Raw genomic sequence first — 8,749 nt, 5'->3', positions numbered from 1 at the left:
GATATCAGTGCTTTAAGAGTTTAGTCTCAGAATTTATATCTTTGTTTAAACTAATGGTACTTACGGTAATGCCTTCCGCGATGTTTTAAGCAAAAAAATAAAAACTAAATCCGTCAATAGGTAAGCGGCAAATTATGCAGTTGGTATCAGCAGAATCTAAAATATAATCATTTCATGTTGCAGAACTGCAATTTGTCTTTCGAAGCGGTCAGCAAAACTATGTACATTGTTGAAGAGTAAGTCGTTTCACAACAATTTAATGGAATGCCTCCCAAACCAAACCATCCAAATTTTTGTAGATAACGCGTAGGAAAGCAGAAGTGCCACTCAAATTGCGAAACAATGATGTAGCTGCTGTGCAAACCAACTTAAACAGTCTATCTACGTCCATCGTTTTGCCTAAGATAATATTTTGCTTACTTTTATGATAGTATACTAAAGATTACACCGCGCATGCGTAGCATTTTACAATACTGGATAAAGCAAGCTTGTCGCGTCGAACTTTTCAAACAGAGCCAATCCAATCAACATGCTCTACATAGTAAATTTCATTTGCACACTGGGGAGCAAATATACTCCGACGATTTTTACAACCATTTGCAAATAGATGTGGTATCTTTGTACATAATTTTTTTAGTTCAAATGATTACTTCGGGTTTGCAAATTATCTATATGCAGGTAACTCAAAATGAACAATAAATACTCTTTACATTACATTAAAAATAAATATTTTTCTTAAAGGATGAAGTGGCTTTTATCCAAACTTTGGTATACTATGTCGAAAGAACTTATCGTATGCCAGATTAAAAGTAAGGAAACGTTTTATTTTTGGCCGGGGTATTACAAAAAACTTAGCTGATTGGTTGATAATAGAACCAGATCAAAATCAGTGATTTGGTAATTGAAACAACGACATCCGGTTGTTGGTTGTTGGCGCTGGTCTATCTTACTGTCTAGCACGCATGCGGATATATTAGTACAATTTCTTACGTGCCATCGAATTTAATGATTTAAGTTGGTGTCAACCACTATTCTGCTAATAGTGTTTGTAATTAATAGGACAACAAGAAGAATTCATTTCTTATAGGAATGTAATGACAACGAAAGCCAGTTAATAATATTGAATATTTATTTTGAAAAAAAAGGCGTCTTTTGGCATCATTACGCGTTTATTACTAAAATTATTGTAGGCGTAGACATTTGTTATCATTATTGTGTACTAACTTTTTTTATTAGAGCTTGCACGTCTGGGACCTTTTCATTTACAGAAATACCTCCATTTTCAAATCGACTGCGACTAAATCCTCGACATTCTTACCTTGTAGTCGTCTAGACATCTTAAACAATAAAGCAAAATAAGCCAAAAGAGAGAAACTCGCGTTTATTATTACTTATGAGATAAACATTTGGAAATATACAGCATTTCCCAAAAATCTGTTACATATGCAATAAAATTTTTAAATGCAACATCAAACGCTGTTAGTTTACACGATAACAGATAAGAAATCATTATTTTTTTCAATTAGACAAATTACTTCTTTTTAATAAACTCGCAAATAGGAAATATCTCTCTAAGTAACACACTGAATTTGATCCCCTACTCCAACTATTTAACAGCCAATGATGATTTACTGTCCAGGGTCGTCAACTTGGGTTGGAAAATACACACCCTAAAATTGTAGTTAAAATTAAGTAAAACTGGAATGTAGACAATTGGCAGCAGTATGCATTTAATTTATATTCAGTATTGATTTTTTTTTTGTATAAAACAGCTATGCAATGCTTTCTTGCATTATTTATTATGCGCGCTTTAGGCGCCCTATCGCAGCATCTTGACTCACTCGAGGTGTATTACTTTCATTTTCTTATTGTACTACGCTATAACAGTGTCATGTCCTTTCATCTGAATCACAAATGGTGAGATGCACTTATTTGTGATAAGTGTTTTCTCTCCTCGATGCTTAGTTGCCAATTGTTTGGCAGTTTTTGTCTTGCAGCAGGACACAAGAAATTATAATCGAAACAAATTTGGATAATTTACTTTTAAAAGAGAAAAAAAAAAAACTGTAGAACATATCTTTTAGAAAAAACTACTTAACAATTGCAGAAAAATATTTTGTCATCGTCGTAACATTTTAATTTTAATCAAAATTTTATAGAAACATAGCGTTGAAAATAATTGCAGATCTAAGGAAATAAAAACCTGAACGGCAAACAGGCAGTAAACAAAAATTGAAAGCTAAACTCGCTAAAGAAATTCAATATATATATATATCTATATATCTCTATATTTAGAAAAAAAAAGTAAGAAAAGGATTTGAAGAATTTTTGACTTGCGAAAAATTTATTCTTGTAATATCTGGCTCTCTTTGTTTCCGTTCCTGATTTTGTTTTCAATTTTTCTTTGAAGAAAAAACGAAAATTAATACAACGCAGACAAGACCAGTGCCAATTAGTTGTATATATATATATACTCATCTCATCATCATCATCAAGAATGGCTACGAATGTGTATTCGACGAATGCAACAACTGAAAATTTATCCGAACACGATATGTTGGCTTGGGTTAATGAACGTTTGCAGGCGCAATTCGGCAAAATCGAAGAGCTTCGCATAGGAGCTGCTTATTGTCAATTTATGGATATGCTATTTCCTTCTTCGGTGCCCATGACACAGGTCAAGTTTTGTTCGAATTCGGAGCATGAATATATTCAGAATTTTGAAATTTTACAAGCCTTGTTTGAAAAAGTAAAGGCTGACAAGATAATACCAATCGATAAATTAGTCAAGGGCGATTTCCAAGACAATTTCGAATTTCTGCAGTGGTTTAAGAAGTTCTTTGATGCCAATTACGATGAAAAGGATTATGACGCGAGTGCAGCTCGGGACGGTGCGCAGATGGGTTACGGAAAGACAAATGTAAACAAAATACTCTCTGCAGCTGCAAGCCATTCAACCAAAATTCGAACCCTTGACGACAGCTTCAGCAGCACACTCAACGCTATCATCATCAATGGCATTAGAATCGATCACGAAAGCACAGAGAGCAATTAGCATCATTAAGTAATCCGACGAGAACGCGATTGCTGCAACGAGTCAACGGATCGACGAATTGTCGATTTAGATTATGTGTATGCGTCTGAATTTGCAAGGCTTAGAAAAAGAACGAGACCTTTATTTTTCCCGATTGCTTGACATTGAAATTTTGTGCAAAGAAGTCGACAAAGGGGAATCCCATCCATTGGTTCAGAAGATTTTTGAAATCCTCTATGCACCACCCGATAAAATTTCGCCGGAAGATGGGGATTACTAAATTGGTGACCTATGCGTGCGTATAAGTGTGTATAAGTCTTTTCATCATATTTTTTCTTCTTTTTTTATTATATACTTATGTTTACTGTATCTTCTAAAAAGAAAAATCGTTTTCAATACTTTTCAGTTCTCCATAAGAAAAAATCACTGTAAAGAAATTTTCTTGTCTTAGCAGAGCGTAGTTGTTGCTATTTCGTCTATCTTCCTCTAATAAGCATTTACATGAATACAGAGTTGCATGATTAATATGAGCAAGCAAATTATTTTCACACTACTGTATATATTGTAATATCGAGACTTTTAACTACATATATAGACTCATTCACGCATTTATTTACGAATATGTTACACAACTAATACATTTAAATGATAAACTATTTATAGTGAACTGAAAAGCAAGCGAAGACGCAGTGGGAAAACTAGGATCGAAAGGATATTCGATGTAAAATTAATTTCTGTAATATATAAAAAAGCTTGATTTCAACAAAATTTTGAAAGTTCACTTATTATCAACTCAAAATAGCGAATAATGAATTATGTATATGCAGAGAGAGCATTTTAAGCAGTTGAGATTAGATTTCCATTTGCATGTCCATTACTTTAGGCTGACGTATTCGTTTTCATTATTTCATTCGTAATAGTCAAAAATACACATTAGGGACACCCGTGAGGTACACATAAATTCTTCGTTTTGCTCCTCTCAATATTGCTTGTCTTTAAACCATCTATCGACAGTTGATTGAGATAACTAACTTTGGGCAGACTTACTACTTACTACTTACTATTTACTGTAATTAAAACGTCTAAGCGGAAGAAACGCCTAGTCATAGCATGAAAAACATATCATTAATGCCGTTGTATTACAAGCAGTACCTGTCAGCTTGCTTCAGCCGGAAAATGTTCATTTTGCTCAGTTCAATCGCGAAGTGTATTTTGCTCTTTCCTCTCAGAAGTTTTAATTTAATACGAGAGGAGTCATTTTCGCGTTCTTCTACCTCGACGAACTAGTCAATCTGAGAAGATTTATTATTCTGTTAAATTCCTTGTTTCCTTCTTTTGCTTCTACTCTTAGTCACGCTAAGAAATCAAATTGCTCGAAACATTGCAGCAAAAACGACATTCCACTCATTCAATTCCTAAACTAAATTCCTAAAAATGCCGCTTGGGAACTTTTAGTCTTCTCTCTTTATGTCAAAAGCTCTGAAAAGTGTCGCTGGCACTTTCCTTATTCCCAAAGTGGCAAAGTTAACTCGCAAAGTGGCGTTAGTGCTTTTGTTTCATTTTTGGTTTGGCTTTTCAGCCTTAGTAGAAGGACATCTCGAGATGCGTACTGCATCCTTTTTTCGACATGTTTCTTTGTGGTGCAAATGATTTATGAAGTCTGAAATGCTAAGGGATAGTGCAGCCCTTAAGAAAAACAAATCGAAATATTCATATAAACGCCAACAGACAAAGTGATACAAGTGCAATGCAATATAGTCTCACTGAAAATGAGACTGGATATAAGAGTGCAATGGATGCACAGTCACGATATATGTTTGCGTTCAGCGTTTAAAAGATCAATTTCTTCCAATAAATTTTAAGGTTAAAAAACTTTGAATTGTCACTAGTAATAACCTACGTCCAGGCTTAGAGCGTCTCACTAAATGCTTAACATTGCATTTAACTGGTTGAACTACGAGTACTGACTTTCCACCTAAAAAACAATACCTATTGAATTATCACTTGACCGCTCATGGTAGAAATAGGTATACATGAAATGTCGGTAGGTTTAGTGTTAATGAAGCTAAGGTTAATTCGATCCAAATTCTATCACTAAAACTTTTACTTCATTACGAAAATGCCACTAAAGTAAAATATAGAGACTAATGAATTATTTTATGAGTGAATTAAGTTTTTGAATGGAATTTTAAGATCGATTTTTTAAAAACAAACCTTATAGCACACCGAACGTAGACCATTTGTGGCGGGATTGCCATAGAAACCGCGACCAGAGCGACACATTGGTTGCATTGGGTTTGATTCACGTTCCATTTCTATTTGTTGTTGCCTCTATTCGCTGTAGTTTTTGTCTATTTTGTCTTTTCCAAAGGTTTCGTAAAACGTAGCTAATTCAAGTTGGTAGTACTCTTACGGTATTGGTATCTGTTTAAAATAGTTGTGTTCATAATCACTTAAATAGTCAGGGATTTTGCAAAGTAAAGGCAGAAAATAACTTCAAAATAAGGTTTAAAGGTGATGATGAGGTTGACGACGAAAATGAAAAAATTAATTTTAAAAAAATTTTGTGGATGAACGGTAGGTTAGAGATTTTCTTTCCTGACGGATCAACGATTGAATAGCTTTAGGCTCAGCACTCAACAACATCTAGGCATACAAAATATGTGCATGCACACACACGCAGAGATTATATTTTTGTTGGTGTAATTGTTTAATTGTAATCATGAACTAAACAGTAATAATTGTTGAATGAAAATAATCGATGTTCGACTAATCCACGGAGAGATAAAGCTAACTTCACGCAAAGGTCGATTCATTTTTTTTAATGCAATATAAGAACCACGCTAACAAACGTTGCAAAAAATATGACCTGTTCCCTTATTATTGACATAATGCGCGAGCACTACTAATACTTGCAGATTATGGACTTTATTAAATCACAACACACATTACGAAAAATAAATATATTAAATATGTTCATGCTTCAATTTTCACAATATTTGACGACCCGAAATTGTGTGAGCAAGAGGAAGAATTGTAAAAATTGTATTCAACTGTCAAGTAAGAAAACAATTTTTTTTTTATTCACTTATTGATAAGTTTCCTAATCAGTTACCATAAAAAATGTATACTTTCTATATATTTATTTTCACCTGTAACTAACTGATCATTGTCATGAAGTCGGTTCGAAAATTGTTGACGAAATTTCTACAAGATTACATTTTAAGATATTATTTTAATTAAATTTTTTTGTTTATGGTGAGAACTATTTTTTTAAACAATTTTGAGAAACATTAATCAAAAGTTTTTTATTTATTTGAAAATATTGCGTTTGTGAATAGTTATCAGGCTATATTTCAATAAAAATTTGAAAAAAAAATTTGTATTTTTCCAGTTTTCAAGAACGCCTGGTAATTATACATCAACCAAATCGTTATTAGAATAATTTTGTACAGATTACGTGGTCAAACTCCCCTGTTGTTCTCCCCTTGCTAACGTTTTTATTTCTAGATTACAGGTGATTTGGGTATCGACGAATGGAATTAAACACCAACGATATGTTAATAACGAAACAAGTAAAGAAATTAACATTTTTAACCGATACTGGATGTATGGAACAATTTCATGGTGTAGGAAATCTTAGCTCGATGGAACAAATGATTTTGAAAAAGAAAATTTTGATACTCAAGCTATAAAATCAAGTATGGCTGATGGCTGCATGAAACAACAGAAGCACAATAATAGCATTGAAGTACGTCTGCCATTCAGTCCAATTGAAGTGGACGCAGCAAGTAAACATGGTATTCGTAACGGAAATAGGAAACCAACTTTAAATAATTATGAGAGCGAAGACCATACTAAATTATCAGCTAATTTGCATCCTCCATTGCTCTTCTTTCATACGTTAACTTTTAGAAAAAAAAAAAGAAAAAGCCTTATCTTTATTTATTAATGTTAAAAGCTGAATATTGAGGCCAAAAGTAATTTAATTATCTTGATTATTAACTGTCCCCTCGGCTAGTGTTGGTGGGTCAGACATCGTTGCCGGCAAATCACCGAGGTACGCATAATTATTGACGCAGTATTTTATGATCGTGCGCCAACGCGGATCCAAAAAGAGTAGGTCGGGATTGCCGTATATTACAAGAAGATAACAAGGCCGAGATATTGTGGCCGAGATATTATATAGTCAGTTTTCCGTTTTGAATGAAACCTAATGCATGGCGCACATCGTTAGGTATATGCTCCTTATCTGATCTCACTGTTGAAATTATTATTATATCGCGTTCCTAAAAAAATCCAAGCGAAAGCAACACTAGTATTAATTCTAACATAAGTGTAATTTTACGAAAGTTACACCTCTCCTTGGAATCCCTCCACAGAACCAATTTTAGGCATCGCTAAGTCGGCAACAACAAAAAGTTTGCGCAAATTTCTACCTCGTTTTATGAACGGTGTTATAATGCCAATGGGTTCCGGTTTAATGTTCTTATCACACAATTTAACTGTCATTGGGAAAACCAACAAAAATGATATAAATGTTATGAAATACTAAATAGAAGGGATTGTGCTAAATACAACTAAATCCAACTTACGTGCATCGCTTCGTAAGGATTATACCACGACGGCGAGTCTTCTTCCTTTGACATCCAAGAGTTTATCAACCTTTTCCTTAACGGTTTCTGCAGGGTCAAAGTCCCTAAAAGGCTAAGCAAACTGAGCAATGGTAAATAAAACATATTGAAATTTGTACTTATCATACCTCTAAGATAAGCACTTCTTTACGCGGGCTATCTATTACAGGCCTGCGGATAACGAAAAAGAATAATTTATAAAATTATTTTTTAGTGATCTCTTTCAAAGCAAGATGATTTGCGAACATACAGTGAGAAATGCTCCTCCCAAACGGGGTTCAATGTTTCCGTTTTTACTGACGAATTATAACGATTCGAACCATTCTATTCCAAGTAGAGTGTGACAAATGGATCGGAAAATCCGTTACTGTCCTTTCGCATTAAATTTTCCTCTTTAATTATTTCAACGTTTACTCGTACATTTGGTGGTTCCTTTTGCTCAGCCATTTGCAGAATATCTTCATGCCGTTCATTCGATATTTTGAACGCCTCCTGAGCAAATTCAATAAGTGACTCTCGGCAAACTTCACTTGATTCGCAACCTATGTTATGCGCAATTTCGTAGAGTTTGAAATATCAAAAATCAAAAAATGTAAAATAATCTCAACAAAATAGTTTAGGAATTTATTGAGTCCAACATATCGATATACAGTATCTATATATTGTGAACATTTTCCCTTCTAAATACAAATACATGTTCAATTATTGAGAAGTGTAACCAAACATAGACGCTTACTCTCAGATGTTTGGAATTTTTTTTTTGGGAAGAACGGAGCATAAATTGTAGATTTCTTGCTGAGAAAACGATTGCAGAAGTGGGATATAGAGCGAAAGCACTGTAAACGTTATGCTCAAGTAACAACCATTTGGTTGCGACTCGTTTTATTCTTAATTTGCGGAGTGAGAGAGCAGAGAATACACTAGTCACAAATTTTATATTTGCTTTTATAGGTTAGGGTTACTGTTTTCTTTTAACTTTTTATGTGACATCAAAGTTTGTTTGGTTTTTCGCATTTTTATTTGAAATTTTACGCAATCCGTTATTAGAACTTACTGGAGATTTAAATTTGGATCATGTTTA

At 33.7% G+C, this 8,749-nt stretch overlaps 1 pseudogene; it reads left to right on the top strand.

Moving 5' to 3' along the window:
* The first annotated feature begins 2,497 nt into the window (after positions 1-2,497).
* LOC119638227 lies at positions 2,498-3,314 on the top strand (annotated as a pseudogene).
* The last annotated feature ends 5,435 nt before the right edge of the window (positions 3,315-8,749 follow it).

This window comes from Glossina fuscipes, unplaced genomic scaffold (genome assembly GCF_014805625.2).
Source record: "Glossina fuscipes isolate IAEA_lab_2018 unplaced genomic scaffold, Yale_Gfus_2 86, whole genome shotgun sequence".
Taxonomy (NCBI): domain Eukaryota; kingdom Metazoa; phylum Arthropoda; class Insecta; order Diptera; family Glossinidae; genus Glossina; species Glossina fuscipes.
This window is presented reverse-complemented; position numbering and strand designations above follow the sequence as displayed.